Source organism: Dipodomys merriami, unplaced genomic scaffold, assembly GCF_024711535.1.
Source record: "Dipodomys merriami isolate MVZ:Mamm:240054 unplaced genomic scaffold, mDipMer1.0.p SCAF_331, whole genome shotgun sequence".
NCBI lineage: Eukaryota > Metazoa > Chordata > Mammalia > Rodentia > Heteromyidae > Dipodomys > Dipodomys merriami.
Genome location: NW_027204838.1, coordinates 821102 through 837176, shown reverse-complemented (window position 1 = coordinate 837176; position 16075 = coordinate 821102). Strand labels below are relative to the sequence as shown.

The window sequence follows — 16075 nt, the reverse complement described above, 5'->3', positions numbered from 1 at the left end:
GCAGTAAGGGATAATGTGCACCATGGAGTTGGAACACTACATACAAAACAATGAGGGGAGCTACTTTTTGTTTGTTTTTCCAGTCCTGGGGCTTAAGCTCAAGGCTTAGATACTGTCCCTGAGGATCTTTTGCTCAAGGCTATTGAGCACTCTACTACTTAAGCCACAGTGCTACTTCCAACTATTTCTGTTTATGTGGCACTGAGGAATCAAACTCAGACCTTCATGCATGCTAGGCAAGCACACTACCACTAAGCCACATTCCAGGTCTTTGGTTATTTTTTAAATGCTGTTTTTTTTTTCATGAATTTCCCACTTTCTTGATCAGGCTTGCTTTGAACTGTGATCTTCAGATCATAGCTTTCTGAATACCTTTGATCACGAGATACTGGTCCCTGGCAAATGGTGAATTTTAACCTACTTTTGATATTCCTCATTGATGAAATAGCTGAGTAGGTAACATGAAGAAAGGAGAAAGGCAGAGGAAAAAGCAACAGTAGTAGATACTAGAAAAAGAATGGAAAGTAGTACAAAAATTGGCAAAATGAAGTAAAGGTTGCAATTTAATTAATAGCATTAGACCAATGTTGCGTTTTTATTTTACAAACATACAATACTGGTACATTTCATTAACAGTAGGACAATGAGGCGGCCAGACAAACTGGTTACATTTAGACTTTTCTGTATACTAAACTTATGCCAATACAATTTATTGTAAAAAATGTCAACGAGGCCAGGTGTGAAAACCTATACTTGTAATCTCAACTCATAGGAGTTAAATGGGGAGGATTGAAAGTTGTTGTATAGGTTTTAGCAAAATTATGTCTCTGAAATAAAAGAAAGAAAAAAATGAAAGAAAAAAACTCTACTCAAATATTTCATGGGCAATTTTGCCCAAGAAAATGCATTTTTCCCCCTATTGTTAGGTGTCAAACCTGGAAAATTGCCCATTGTATACAAGTCCTTTACTACTTGAGTAATGCCCCAAGCCTTTTTACTTACATGGTGTTTTTTAGTTTGGATGGTTGGGAGTCTTTCTTTCTTTCTTTCTTTCTTTCTTTCTTTCTTTCTTTCTTTCTTTCTTTCTTTCTTTCTTTCTTCTTTCTTTTTTTTGGGGGGATAGGCCATGATTAGCTGGAATAATCAATATATACCACCTCACCTAATGCATCTCTTATTTGACTGCTCCAGAAATTTTTTAAAAAGAAGAAACACTTCCTAACTAACTTCATAAGCGCAATAACAAAATCAGAATGTATGTATAGTAATTTTACTTATGAAGAGAAAGGCAAAAATTCCTAAACAAAAGAGAATATATGTCAGAAATGGATAGATTACATTTATTCCTTTTCCATTTTTCCTGTGTGTGTTTTTTTCTGAAGATTTAACACAAGATTCACACATGGATATCAAGTTATTCCAACACCAAAGAGCAAGCCTACATACATAGCTACAATTTAGAAAATCTAATGCAATTTATTAAACTAAGTAAAGAACAAAGCCCATATAATCCCAATAGATGCTGACACAGAAGCATTTAATATTTTTAATATTAGTGAAAATTCTGAAACAACGAAAATATCTTTAGCTTAAGTAGAATATCTATCAAGCACTTACAATATTCTTTAAAAATAGCTGAGTCATTTCTGATGCAATCAAGAGAGAAATTTATCAATGATGGCATTTGACAACACATTTGATGTTTTAACTGAGAAGAAGAAGGAGAATGAGGAGGAGGAGGAGGAGGAGGAGGAGGAGGAGGAGGAGGAGGAGGAGGAGAAGAAGAAGAAGAAGAAGAAGAAGAAGAAGAAGAAGAAGAAGAAGAAGAAGAAGAAGAACAACAACAACAACAACAACAACAACAACAACAACAACAACAACAACAACAACAACAAGATCACAGAAGATTGCATAAGATTGCAATGGAAGGAAAATATTGTGATTTGTGAGCAAGATGGCATGGTAGTCTACATAAAAATTCAAACATGTTTACAGTTCTACACTTTTACATGCTTTCAGTTAGTTGGTTACACACGAAGTCTAATAATGAAGAAATTAAAAAATCTTGTACATCTCAAACAAACTTACAATTTAGGTGGTTAGAGTGTAGTTGTGGTGATGGGAGGAAAGGAATTGTAGGGGAAAAACAAAGGAGGAGGCAACAATGCTTGATAAGAAATGTACTCATTACCTTGCTCATGTAACTGGAACCCCTCCATACAGTTTTTTATAATAAAAAATTGTTTAAAAATAGTAAAATAAAAAATAAATAAAAAATAAAAAAATCTATGCAGGGAATTGAAACTTAGTGGTCAAGTATTCACCTACTATCTGTGAAGGTTCCTTGTTAAATCACCTGCAAAATACAAAATAGACCAAAAACTTTAAAAAATGATACAGGAAGGAAAATAACGCACAGGCGTTGGGGCAAGTAAGTGGTTTACTTCCAAAGAAGAAGTAGCAACAGATAATTTTGGAGGTACATACTTGGAATCTAAACATCCGTTCTTTCGTCGTTCAAGTGTTCAATGCTAGTCAGCTAAAAAAAAAAACAAAAGCACAACAAAAAACGAGGAGGAGGGACATGACAGAAGAAATAATAATCTGAAACAATTTAAACTTCATCTGGATGGTGGGAAGAAGTCTCTCAGCTCTGTTATTTTCTTTTAAATAAGTTTCTAGCCTTTCGACCATGTGAGAATGCAGCAACAAGCGAACACATTAAAGGCCTGGTGAAGCTGAACTTTCAGCACATTGAATTTTCTTGGTTCTAGATCATGTCCTTCAGAATTTCTGTTGAGTACACATAAGTTTCTCTAAGCTATTGGGACCTTGTCTTAAGGAGTTTTGTTATAGCATCACAATGGAATTGAAATAAACAGCTATACCTCTTTCTCTAAAGGAAGACTCATGGATTTGGCAGTAGGATAGTTCAAGCGGAGGACCTCCAATTGTCTAGGTAGGGGTTCTACCACCTAAGTTCCCTACTCCAGCCCTTGTTCTTCACTTTGAACCTATCAACACATTGCCTTATGGATTTCAAGGATTCTGACGTAAACTATCTCACAGGAAACTATCATGAGAAATGATGATGCTCTATTTTCTCTCACTCCTATAGATGTTAATAACCCACTTCATGGAGATGTATGGCATAGGGCATTTTGCTACAGTATCAGATGATTCTGAAGCGATACCACTATCCTTTTGACATCAGTCATTCTACATTTAAAGAAAAAGACATTGAATATCTTGAGTTAACTGATGAGGTCTTTAAAAGCCAAAAGTTAGAGCAGCTTTTCACATTATGGATGCCATGAAGTACCCTATTGGATTTAATTTCTGAGTGAGAAAACAGCTGTTTTCCATTATCCACCTAAGTATAAAAATTACTGGGACCTATTTTCTTTGCATTTTAATGTTAATGACAAAAGTGCCCTTTTTTTTACTTTATAAGGGGACTCTTAGTATTACATAATTAAATAGTTGTCAAAATTCATTGAGCTGAATAGAGAACATAATTTATATTAAAGTAGTAATTTCTTGCCATTAATACATTGATGTATTTAATTAGCAAATACTGAAAAGGAAAAAAAACAGTATTTCTACAGAAGATTCATCCTGGCAATAGTGACTTTACAGTAGGCTGCCTACTTTCAACCACATGATATTGTTGAATGTGATATTGTTTTAGATCTACTCAAGAGCTATGGGCCTCATCTTGGATTCCATTAAAAACACACCAAAGTGCATACTGATATTACAACTTTTTAAAGATCAGAAATTATTATATGGTACCAAAACACTAAATCAAGTCCATAACAAATAAGGACTTTAATATTATTTTAAGCAGTTGTGCAAGAAGCTTCTAACTCAACAAAGAGGGGCACCTCTTATACTTTAAAAACTTCTTTGAATTTTCTCTTTATTGTCAAGATTAAAAAATCTGGATCTACTTTAGTGAGAGTTTCCATTTGAACACTTCGTTATGTGTCACCTGCATCTAGGAATACATAGGATTCCACTTTGTTTTTAGATTGTTGGAGCAAGTTCCAAGACTTGCACATATAGTGAATGGAAGCCACTGGTTGATGTATGCTCCTGCACATGGCCACTGTTCTGGCAGGAGCAGACATAAGGACATGGATACTACTCAAGGACAAAATCTTTGGGAGCAACCCTAGGACCTTGAAGCCAACAAGGACAGAATGAACTTTCTGATACACTTGAAGTTCCTGCAACACTGCCATGGCAGCACCAGTGGCATCACTCTGTGCACCTCACATCCTTGTGGAAACCTTGGCAACAATTCTCCAGGCTCAAGACGAGAAGATCCAGTGGGTTCATTCCAAGCTGTGATTGGTCCATTGCAACCATTGTGAGTGGTCTCTGCAGTCCATTACATTGCTGAGAGTTCCTGGTGACCTGCTGGACTGATTGCTACATTGATAGTTTCCTTTAGGTTGTTGCTCTGGGGTTTTTATTTTCTTAGCTAAGTTTAGGTAGATTTACTCCTTGGCATCTTAGCAGAAAGATGGAAGAACATAGTGAATTATCATCAAGCTCTTCAGAGAAGGAGATTTTCACTGAACAAGACAGTTTGAAGGTGATCATTAGCTATGGCAGGAGGAGATTTTCCCGGAACAATATACCATGAAGGAGGAAATCATTGACTATGGAAGCTATGGATATGTAAATTTGGCCTAGCACCACCTCGTAGTCAATAAGGTTGTAGTGAAAATAATCCTGAAGATGAGAGTTCAACAATTGTTAAATCAAAAATGAGATGGACAGGCCGGGAAGGTGGCTCAGTGGTATATGTTTGCCTTAAATAAATGAGGCCCTGGGTTCGATTCCTCAGCACCACATAAACAGAAAGAGCTGGAAGTGGTGCTGTGGCTCAAGTGGTAGAGCAGTAGACATAAGCTGAAGAGTTCAGTGACAGTGCCCAGGCCCAGAGATCAAGCCCCAGGACCCACAAAAAATGTTTAAATGAGATGGACATTATTAAGATTTTCCATCACCCACACATGATCAGGTCATACCTGGTGAGGGAAATGGATGAGCACAAATACTTGGTAGTGGAACTGGCCATCCAGAGACCTCCTTAGACAAATGTGAAAATCATACCGCCTATTCAAGAATGAAGTCAGGAGTTTATTCAAACAGATTGTGAGGACTGTGCATTAATTTAATGAAACTGAAAATGACTGAAACATTAAATCCAATAACATCGTGTTGGATGACAAAGGCAATGTGACGTTCAATGACTTTGGCATGAGCATAAGGATTTCCCAGGGGTAGTTGCTGAAGGACATATTTGGTATCTTAATTTTGTCCCTATAAAATAGTGCTTCCATGAAAATTACAATGGCTGCAATGTAGATAGCTGTTGCTTGGAAGGCCTCATTTGTATTCTACAGGGATGGCAAGTATCCCATTTGAAAGTATGAATTTTAACCAGATACAGGTAATTGTCTTGGAGGCCACGTACATTTCTCCATTCATCTGTCTCAAAAAGAACCAAATATCATCTTGAAATGGTAAACTGCAGAGCCAAAGCAGAGGCATAGTATAGAACAAACAATGGAGATCATCTCAACCAAACTGAGGGATATTTCCTATGTCTTGATGAGCCACTATGTAATGAGCTAAACCCTATTATTCTTGCACTCTTGTGGGACATGAGGTACAGCCTGCCTGATACACACAAATCAATATTGGACAGGACATTCGATGAAATTATGGTCATCTATGTTTTGATTTTTAAAAGTCTTAAAATAGAATGACAGCCGTGAAATTAAATCAGTGCCTTCAATTGTTTCAGTGTGCCCAACTCCTGCAGACAAATAGTATGTATATACGTATATATCTCACAAATATATTACATATTAAATATATGTCCAAAACTAATTTTATACAAAATTAGGGGACAGTGTTATTAGATTTATCCTTGAAAAAAAGATTAACAAAAAATTAAAGATTGCTCACTTTGGCAGCATATATAAAAAATGGAACGATACAGAGATTAGCATGGCCCTTGTGCAATGATGACTCACATATTTGTGTAGCATTCCTGATTTAAAAAAAAATAAATAAATAAAGACAGATAGAGATCCCAGTTTGAAGTGTGAAAGTAAGTGGAAGGCCCAGTCCATAATCATACATTGAATAAATTTTTGTATGTCTTTTATTATAAAAAATACTGTGCAGAGGGGTTACAATTAAATGAGTAAGGTAATTTCCTATCAAGTATATTTCCTATCAAGCATTGTTACCTCCTCCTTTGTTTTTCCCCTACCATTCCTTCTCTCCCACCTCCACGAGTATTCTCCCCACCTCCGAAGTTCTAATGTTTGTTTTTAACGTAGGGCCTTGTACATTGCATTTTTACAATGGGTCAACCTGTATCCCTATTTAAGCATTTTGTGTTTTCCCTAACCCTCTCCAAATTAGAAAAATGTATATACAAGATGCAGGGTACCAGAATCAAATGCAGTGAAAACAGGAGTTATACCATGGGGGAGGTACATACAAAGCAACAAAGAAATCAATTTATAAATATGTTGGAAACAATCACAAGAAAGAAAAAAAATTATCTTGGGGTTCATTTCGCCTAAAATCAACTTGTCTAAAAATTTCTGTTTTTCTCAGACATATACTAGTTATTGCAAATAAGAGAAACCATGGGATCTATGTTTCTTTGGGTATGGCTTATTTCACTTAATATAATTTGTTCCAAGTCTTTCCATTTCCTAACAAATGGGACAAAGAAATTCTATGGAGGCATGGAATTGTGTATATATACCACATTTTCTTGATCCATTCATCAACTGAAGGGTATCTGGGTTGGTTCCATATCTTAGTTATGGTAAATAATGCTGCAATAAACATAGTCGTGCTGGTAGCATTAGTATGATCTTGTTTGTGAACATTTGGGTAAATGCCCAAAAGTGCTAGTTCTGGGTCATAGGGGAGCTCTATGTGGAGTCTTCTGAGGAACCTCCATATACTTTCCAAAGTGGTTGAACACGTTTACACTCCCACAACAATACAGTAAGGTTTCCTTCTATCCACATCCCCTCCAGCATCTGTTGTTATTAGAGTTCTTGATTATAGCCATTCTAACTGTGGTGAGATGGTATTTCTGTTCTTTTTATTTGCATTTCTTTTATGGCTAGGGAGGTTGAGCATTTCTTCATGTGTCTATTGGCCATCCTTCTTTTCTCTTCAGAAAAGTTTCTTTTTGAGTCTTTAGCCCACTTTTTTATGGAGAAGTGGTTTCTTTGAGGATTTGTTGTTGGGAGATTTAATTTTTTGAGTTACAGGTATATTTTAGATATGAGACCCTTGTCTGTTTAATGGCTAGTGAAGATCTTTTCCCAATCCATAGGCTTTCTATTGATCTTGTTAACTATGTCCTTTGCCATGTAGAAGCTCTGCAATTTCATGCAATCCCATTTGTCCAACCTTTCTTTGATTTGTTGTGTTTCTGGGTCTCCATTAAAAAAAAATTCGGCCTGTGCCAAGGAGACCTAGGGTTTCTCCTATTCCATCCTATTCCATCAGAGTGTCTGCTTTGACTCAGAGGGCTTTGATCCATTTGGAATTGATTCTGGTGCAGATTGATATATAAGGATCTAGCTTAAGTTTTCTACAAGTGATTAATCAATTTTGCCAGCACAATTTACTTAAGAGGCTTTCTTCCATTCTATTTTTTTAGCTCCCTTATCGAAGATTAGGTAGCTATATGTCTGTACTTTCATTTCTGCCTTTTCAACTCTATTCCATTGTTCCTGATGTCCGTTCTTGTGCCAGTACCAAGATGTTTTAATTACGATGGCTTTGTAGTAGAGTTTGAAATTTGGTATTGATATTCCTTCATCACTGTTCTTTATGTTAAGGATATTTTTTTTCTATTCTGGGTTTTTTATTGTTCTATATGAATTTTTGGATAGCCTCTTTTAATTCGTTGAAGAAAGGGATTGGAATATTGATAGGTATTGAATTAAATTGGTAGAAACCCTTGGAAACTATTGCCATTTTCACGATGTTGATCTTTCCAATCCAGGAACATGGGAGCTTTTACCACTTTATAAGTTCTGTTTTGATTTCCCTTTTCAGGTTTTTAAAGTTTTCATTATAGAGGTCCTTCCCTTCTTTGGTTAAATTAATTCCTAGGTATTTTTTTGGGGGTGCTGTTATGAATGGAGTTGCTTTCCTGATTTCAACCACGCTTTTCTCATTATTGGCATACAGAAAAGCCATTGATTTTTGACGGTTATTTTTATACCCTGCTCCTTTGCCAAATTTTAAATCAGCTTGAGTAATTTTGGTGATTTGCTTTTCTTTTATGGCTAGAAATGTTGAGCATTTCTTTATGTGTCTGTTGGCCATCTTCTTTCCTCTTCAGAGAAATTTCTCTTTAATTCTTTAGCCCACTTATTTATTGTGCAGTTGTTTCTTTGAGGATTTGTTTTTGGAGCATATATTTTTGTGAGTTCCAAGCACATTTTAGATATGAGATCCTTGTCTGTTGTATGGCTAATCTTCTCCTAATCGGTGGGCTTTCTATGGATTTTGCTAGTTATGTCCTTTGCCATGCACAAGCTCTGCAGTTTCATGAAATCCCATTTGTGCAAACTTTCTTTGATTTGTTGTGTTTCTGGGTCTCTATTAAGGAAATTTTGACCTGTGCCAAGGAGACCTAGTGTTTTTCCTATTCTTTCCAGTACTGTTTTCAGGGTGTCTGCTTTGACTCTGAGGTTGACAATTACTTTTGTAAACCGGAACTTGTTTGTTTTTTCCATCTTTTGTGTTCATAGGAGTGTCTGTGTTATGTGTAAACAAGCTGTTCTACAAGGTATCTTTCAGGGTGATAGAGTAGTTATTACATGGCTATATGTATTTTATAATGACATAGAGCTTTCTCGTGACTTACCTACATAAATCTTTTAATGTTATTTAAGGGCCAAGAAGAATGCCAAACTTACATTTTTGTGCCTATCTCCATCCTATTTCTCCCTATTGTCTAGTGGTTTATATAACACTCAGCATAACTGAAACTGGCACATGGAACAGACATGGACTTGATGGATCTTGACTGTGAGATGGCCCCAAGTACAGTAAATATCAGAATCAATGAGATCGAAGCAGTTGTCCAAGGTGCCTAGTTGTATTAACATCCTTGGCTTCCAATGGTCTCACCTGCCTCTGTCAGAAAGCTGTTAATGGTCTGTCACCATCAAAGCTCATACTGAAGTTTAACTATTCAATGTAGCAGTGTCAGGAAGTAGAACCTTTAAAAGATGTTTCAGTCATAAATGGATAAATATTATCTCATCAACTCTCAAGGGACTAACGTTATCACTGTTATCAGTTGTTAAAAGCAACCTATGCCCCTTACTCCCTGTCATTCTAGCACATACCATGATGCTGAGATCCTCTGTGATATGATGCACCCACAGGGCCTTGTCCCATGTGCTACCATGCTATATAGACTATCCAGCTACTACTATTAGGCTTGAAATAGACCTTATATTCCTCATGAAGTATACAGCTTAATTGATTTTAAACAATGACAAAATGGACTGAGATTTTATTCTTTTTGTCTTTTTCATGGAAGTGAGGATTAAACTGAGGGCCTTAAACTTACTAGGCACATAAATTGCCACTTGTGCCTACATGCACCCAACTCTTTTTCTTTCTTTTTCACTTTGCTTTTAATATAGGATTTTGTGCTAACTTCACCCAAGTCATCCTCAGTACCCCATGCTCCTATACCCCTACCTCTTGATATCTGGGATTACATGACTGTGACACCACAGTTTGCCCATTAGACCATACTACTCTTTAGGGGAAAGAGATACAGATTCCTGAGACGTTTATGTGGGTTTTTGTGTCTGCTTGTATGCTTGTGTGTGTGTGTGTGTGTATCTACGTGAACTGTTCTTGATGATTTACTTAGTACTGAGGGTGAATTTTCCTTAAGAATCTGTATTCTTAATTCATTCCACTGAAAAATAAATACTTTTCTGTGTACTAATGGCTCATAACTATAATTCTAGCTCTTCAGAATGCTGAGATTTTGGGATAACATTATTAATATTATCCCAGGTGTTATCCTAATGTTATGCCAGGTGAGCCAGGAAAAGTCCATGACACTCTTATCTCCATTTCCTCACCAGAAAAGTCAGAAATGGGGCTGTGGTTTAAGTAATATTCTTGAGGAAAAAAATAGGAATAGCACCTAGGCTCTTATCAATGCTCAGGACCCATACATAATATCCAGATAGCACTTGTGCTATTACAATGAGCTCTTGTGCTATTGCAAGTCACAATTATGTCTGATGGATTGTCTCTACAGGCCAGTTGCAGTAAAAAAAATTTTTTTGTAGTGCTCGCTTTGGCAGCACATATACTAAATTTGGATCGATACAGAGATTAGCATGGTCCCTGCACAAGGATGACATGCAAATATGTGAAGTGTTCCATATTTTTTTTTAAATCTTGTATTTCTTCATGAGATATGTTCTTTCTGGACCATCTTTATGCCTAATTTTTCTCTCTGGAATGATATTGAAATAGAGAAAATATTCAGTGAGGAATTTGGTTTCTGGATCCCTCCCTCATTCATTATTGACATGTTCTCTCTTTTTATTTTTTGGCAGTCCTGGAGCATGAACTCAGGGCCTGCACACTGTCACTGAGCTTCTTTTTTGCACAAGTCTTGCACCCTTTGACCTGAGCCACAGGGCAACTTCTGGCTTTTTCTGTTTATGTGGTACTGAGTAATTGAACCCAGGGCTACATGCATGCTAGGCAAGCACTGTACCACTAAACCACATTCCAAGCCCCATGTTCTCTTTTTAACATATGTCTAACATGTTTAGCTCTGTCCCATCTCTGAAGCCACAGCCACTGCTATTGAATGTATCCTCAATTTAACTCCTAATTGTGTTTCATTTCCTATAACTGCCGAAATATTTTCCACTCCACCCAAGGAACTATCTTTCATTTTCTTAAATTTCACACTTCATTGGTTAATGTCAAACAATAACTCAACATTACCAGTGTCTGAAATTGAGGACACTTAGAATAATAAATAGCTTTTTTCAATGTTTTTCTTTTTTTTTCAACTCTGGGGATTCAAATCTGGTCTCTGTGCAATCCTTTGCCGCTGACCGGATTCTGTCGGGATGACAGAGGACACCTAGGGGAGGAACTGGAATATGTGGGGAGATGGCAAACAGACAACTCACACACAAGAGGAGTGGATGCTGAGTGCGATTTAATGCAGAGGATAACAGACTTTTATAGCAAAAATCTCCATAAGAAAGGGCAAAAGGTTACATAATCTTGCTGCAGGGCTTCATTCTTGGGTGGTCACCACCTGGTGGCCTGAAAGGGCAAAAGGTTACACAACCTTGCTGCAGGGCTTCATTCTTGGGTGGTCACCAGCTGGTTGCCTGATAGGCACTTGTTTCCGTCTTATCTCTAAGAAATATAATGGGTTTTTATGTTTGTCACCAACTAACCATTACCTTATTTCTGTAGAGGCCTTAACTGTCCCATCAGATCTTTTCTGTTCCTTCTTTAATAGTAAACACCAACGAGACTTAGATTTAGCAAGTATCTTAGTAAATGAAAGAGAGTAATAAGAAGTTCTTTCTCCTAAGTAGTTACCTCAGCAATTGCCATACATTCTTTCTGTTCTAGCCATGCCTACAGCTTTTTGCAAATCTCTTACAAACAATTCCTTCTGCTGAAGTGACATTGTGAAACCCCCAATACTTTTATATTTGCTTATGAGTTGTCTACTAGCCTCCATAAGAGGGGTTTCAGGGTAGCACTTAACTCTGGTGAGTTAGTCATATTTTTAAGACACTCATCAGATATTGGAGTCGTCAACACTCTTAAGAAAGAGCTTTGAATAAGGGAACGTTGACAATGAGTAAGTACAATGAACAGCAGAAACAGTAAAAGATTAATAGGCACTCTTCTACAGTGAGGAAAAGAAAGGCAGAAACACATCTTTCCCAGGGGCTTGCCAGCCTTTTTCCAGGAGTAGGCCTCTTAGAAGCCCTATTCTCCGAGGTAGACTTCGGTGATGTCCCAAAACTTGGAGATAGGTTTCTGTAAAGCCCCATTCTCTGAGGTAGACTTCGGTAAAGTCCCAAAACTCAGAGATAGGTCTCTGAAGCCCCTATCTTAGGTCTGATAGATGGTTTCCCATGCTAACCAGACTCCACTGGAGTCGGCGTGGCAATCCTTCAGCTCTTCAGCTCAAAGTGAGTGCTCTACCAGTTGAGCTACAGTACCACTTCCATCTTTCTGAGTGGTTAATTGGAGATAAACCTTTCATTCCCAGGCTGCCTTTGAACTGGGAGCCTCAGATCTCATCCTCCAGATAGCTAGGATTACAGGAATGAGCCACCAGTGCCCAGATAATAAATAGCTTTTTTTGGGGGGAGGGGGTCCGGTCATGGGCCTGAACTCTGGGTCTGGGCGCTGTCCCTCATCTCTTCAGCTCAAGGCTAGCACTGTACCACTTGAGCCACAATGCCACTTCCGGATTTTTTTCTGCTTATGTGGTGCTGAGGAATCGAACCCAGGGCCTCATGGATGCAAGGCCAGCGCTCTACCACTGAGCCACCTTCCCAGCCCCAATAAATAGCTTTTTATGTGTATCAGGTGATACACAACAACTCAGACCCTTAGGAAGTCTTTTATCTTCCAGTCTGGCAGGATCTAACCCCACTATATGCTCCGGTAGATAACAAAATTAAACAGATTCTACAAATGTAATTAGTTCCCACAAGAGTTGGTATGAGTTATTTCCAAGGTGTGAGTGCAAATTAAGGCCTTTCTAGAAGTCAGTGATGCAAACAGAATGAAGCAAACAGTAAGGAGAATATGTTTGTCAAGAAAGTATGGGGGTGCCTAGGAGCTGACAACAGTGGCTGTATGATAGGAGACCAGAAAGCAGAAACCACAGTCTCACCACCACAGAACTTAAACCCTACTAGGCATCCCGTAAGCTTGTAAGAGATCCCCACATTCTGTGAGAGACTATAGGGTAGTTGCCCCTGCTAGAAACTGAGCAGCTACTATAGACAAACCACACCCAAGTTACCAGCCCAATCTTATATCCTACAATAGTTTGTATTCAGTGGCCAAACAAATAAATTTGTGATAATTTGCCACATAACATGACAAAATAAATGCATATCTCAGATTGCTGGTGCCTTACACCTGTAATCCCAGTTACATAGGAGGCTGAAATCTGAGGATCCAGATTCAAAGGGATCCCAAGCAGCAATGTCTGTGATATTCATTTTGCCAATAAATAGCTAAAACCTGGAAATGGCGATTTGGCTTAAGTTGCTGTTCACTATTGAGCCATGGTTCTCCTTTTAGTTCTCTTTCAATTATTTTCATAAGTTTTAATTTTCTTTACAACGAATGACATTTTTTTTAGATAGTTCTTAGTGTGCTTTTATTGGATTGCTTTGGTATGAACAACTCGGGATTGAACTCATACCTCATTTATGGGAAGAAAGAAATCTACCACCTAAGTCACAATTCAGTTATGGCAGTTTTTTGTTTGTTTGTTTGTTTTTCTTGGTCGTGGGGATTGACTTCTGGGCCTGGGTGCTATCCCTAAGCTCTTCAGCTCAAGGCTAATGCTCTACCACTTTAGCTACAGTGCCACTTCCAGTTTTCTGTGTGGTTCCTTGGAGATAAGAGTCTCATGGACTTTTCCTTCCTGGGCTAGCTTTGAATCGTGATCCTCAGATCTCAGCCTCCTGATTAGTTAGGATTTTATGTGTGAGCCACCACCACCCGGCTATGGTAGTTTTTGTTTTTGTTTTTGTTTTTGTTTTTTTAGGAATTTGAATTTCTTATTTTTGTCCTAATTTAATTTAATATTTTATTTTTTTAATCCCAGGGAATTGAGTATAGGACCCTTTATATGTATGTATGTGCATGCTTCTGTGTACATACGTGCCAATACTGAGGCTTGAATTGCCATAACTTTTTCCAAGCAAGGCTGACACTATACCACTTGAATCACACCTTCAGTATTTTTATTGCTGCTTAGTTGAAGGTAAGAATCTCTGATTTGCTACTTTGAAGGCTTAGTTTTTGGATGACAGTTAAGAGCGAAACTGTGAGGTTTCCTTACCACTTCCGTCTAATATCTACTTAGGAAAAGCTGGAAGTGTCACTGTGGCTCAAGAGGTAGAGCACTAGCCTTAATCAAAAGTAACTCATATACAGTGCCTAGGCCTGACTTAAACCCTGGGTCCTGCAGGTTAAACAAATAAACTCTGAATTGTCTGACAAGTCTAGTTTTAAAACATGATCTTATAGATTTCAGCCTCTGAAATTGCTAGATTTACAGGTTTGAGCCTTTAGTAATGGTGATAGTTTTCTATTATTATTTACAGATGCTTTAAAAAACACATCATGTAGCTAACAGTGGCTCATGGTTATAGTCCTTGATATTATGGATACTGAGAAGCTTGGTGTGAAGTTGGACCTAATGATAGAATGTCTATGAGTCTTTTCTCTAATTAACAACCAAAAGGTTGGATGTAGAACTGTGGCCCAAGTTTTAAAGTCATAACCTTGAGCAGAAAAATTTTATGGAAATTGTTCAGGCAATGCATGCAAATCCCAAGATCAGCACAAAAATTAAAATAAATAGAACATAAAATAATCCTAGGTATGGCTAGTGACAGTTTGCCTAGTTTTCCTAAAATTCTTAGTTTGATAGTCACCACAAAGATAACTGGACAAACCAACAAAATATGTGTCCATAGCCAGATGAAACTTTTGCTTAGAAATCTGCACTAATTATATTTTAAAAAACATTTCTTACACTCTTTAATTTAGAAAATTAGCCCCAAAATAATGCCAGTTGAAGAGAAATTGTATGTGATGACTACTTCAGAAACAATAATTTTTTTAGTTTTTTAAAAGGAGATGTCACGTATTTATCAACTTATATATATATATATATATATATATAATTAGTAAATAAATTTCAACTAAATATTAACTTCATTGTCCTCTAAATTGAAGTGTTGACCTATATTTTATATCAGAATGAGCATTTATTCGTCTCATTTTTAAAAAAGTCAATTTAAATTTTCTATTCAAATTTTATACAAAAAGAATGTGTTTGGTGTTCTAGGAAAGTTCTCCAAAAGTTAATGTAGAGCAGTATGTAGGGCCATTGTGAGATTAACTAGGAATTCTGAGCCATGAAAAACTAAAGGTTTAAAAGTTGAAATAAATACATGTCAGAGAGTTAGAAACAAAACTTGGGTTTCTAGGGATAGACTTTCAAACCCTTTCAATACATTTGGCTGGGTAGATGGTGCTACAGTTGGTAATTTTGCTTCACTCAAAAATCCTTGATGAGGTTTTTGTGTGTAAGAAGAAAATCCCTTTGCTTTCGTATTTATGAACTTCATGTTAAAACTTTAGCAATGGGCCTTCTGTGGCCCCTTTTTAACTGGAAGTATTTCAAGATTTTTAAGACCTCAAAATCCTTTTGTACTCTCAGCCAGGCTGTTTTGAACTATTTACTTTCAAATTTATTAGCATAATCCATTTATCATTGTAGGGAGGAGAATCCTATGCTAAATAAAGTCTACTTGCTAGAGTTGTTTGTAAGTAATGAAGCATTGGGTATTTTGGGGTTAGCCTGTGTAGAGTAGACTGGATTGAGATGACATTTCCATGATTTATAGGTAAAATCACCCTCTTCCACTACAGGTGCAGGATCAAATGAGTGATGGGCATTGGTTTAAGGTTTCTTTTATTTTACTATGTATGAATCTTCCATCATATCTATATCTATATCTATATCTATATCTATATCTATCTATCTATCTATCTATCTATCTACCTATCTATCTATCTATCTATCTATCTATATATATATATGAATCTTCCTGATATGTTGTTTTATAATATTTGGTTTTACATTATGTGAATTATAGTTTTTTTAATTAAATAAGCAGGACATTTGGCCTTAATCATGTAAGAATTTGATTAATTTTAA

At 36.9% G+C, this 16075-nt stretch overlaps 1 non-coding gene and 1 pseudogene across 1 annotated transcript; both read left to right on the top strand.

Moving 5' to 3' along the window:
• The first annotated feature begins 5982 nt into the window (after positions 1–5982).
• Positions 5983–6082, top strand: LOC138842238 (U6 spliceosomal RNA; annotated as a pseudogene).
• A 4311-nt stretch (positions 6083–10393) lies between these two features.
• Positions 10394–10497, top strand: LOC138842230 (U6 spliceosomal RNA). The gene has a single exon (XR_011376666.1). It is a non-coding gene; the product is annotated as a U6 spliceosomal RNA (small nuclear RNA).
• The last annotated feature ends 5578 nt before the right edge of the window (positions 10498–16075 follow it).